The following is a 1,460-nucleotide window of genomic DNA, read 5'->3' as shown; positions in this document are numbered from 1 at the left end:
ATGTATGTATGTATGTATGTATGTATGTATGTATGTATCTATCTATCTATCTATCTATCTACCTACCTACGTATCTATCGATCCATCCATCATCTATGTATGTATGTATGTATGTACGTATGTATGTATGCATGTATGTATCTATCTATCTAATAATCTGTCATCAATCTACCTATCTATCTATCTATCTATCTATCTATCTATCTATCTATCTATCTATCTATCTATGTATCTATCTATCAATCTACCTATCTACCTATCTATCTATCTATCTATCTATCTATCTATCTATCTATCTATCTAATCATCTGTCATCTATTTATGTATCATCTAGGTATCTGACATCGATCTACCTTTCTATCTATCATCTCTATGATCTATCATTCATCCATCCATCCATTTTTCTATGTATCTACTAATGTACCTAATCAACTTTCACTCTGTCTCCATTTTTGGTGTCTGGTGATGAAATTCAGCCTTGTGATATGCTAGGCAAGTACAGTGCCACAGAGCCACACCACAACTCAAGCTTGGGGTTTAATGGTGGTTAGGGGACAGCTGGTAACCAAAGTCTTTAACCTCAGGAGCAGAACATGGCACCCTGCAGGCATACTGACTAGAAAACCCTAATGGAAAATGAGAAGAAATGATACGCAGTGTTTGAGACTCAGACACTTCAGATAAGGTAGGAGCATCACTTTCTATGCCCGCCTTCCGAGGGATGAAGGTCCCTCCCAGGAGAAAGAGGACTGGACATGAGGTGGTTCCCAGGTGAGTGTCTCTGAAACAAGCCTCTGCCCACTCCCCTAAAGCATCTCTGAGGACCATGTCTGCTGGGAGCAAGAATCCACCACGACTGGAGGAACCTGAGGGCCTGCATGACCTATTTGGGGCCTGATTACAATGAGGTCAGAGTTCCTCACTGTAGCTGCATAGAAGGGTAGCTGCTATGGCAATGAAAGGCCTTAGATAGAGGGCCTCAGAGGGACCCCTGGCATGGGCAGGGACATATGGGTGGTGGTGAGGATTGGCTGTACCCTATATTCTTGGACCTGATTTACAACTAGTGTGATGTAGTTGGAGATAAAGACCTCGGTGGAGAGGACGGGGGAGGACACAATGTGGCCCTTGAGGTATCTCTCATCTACTTACATGGCAGAGTCACTGTGAGAGGTCCAAAGGGTGGGGACCAGAGGTATGGCTGCACCAGGGACAGTCATGTAAGGACACAGGAAGATGCCAGATTCCAGGAAGATAGGCCTTAGGAGCACCTGTGTGGCTGTGGATAAAGATCTGATGTTAAGTTGGTCTGTCCATGATATTCTGACATGAAAACTTTATTCTCTCTGTCAACCACAGACCCTTTAATCTACCAAACATTTGTCTATCCTCTGTCATCTATCTATTTAGTAACCTTGTGTCTACAATCTATCAAGTACCTACGTATATACCTATTCTTT

The sequence above is a fragment of the Nannospalax galili genome, unplaced genomic scaffold, assembly GCF_000622305.1.
Source record: "Nannospalax galili isolate Female #2095 unplaced genomic scaffold, S.galili_v1.0 scaffold842, whole genome shotgun sequence".
Lineage (NCBI taxonomy): Eukaryota > Metazoa > Chordata > Mammalia > Rodentia > Spalacidae > Nannospalax > Nannospalax galili.
Note: the sequence above shows the minus strand (reverse complement) of the source record.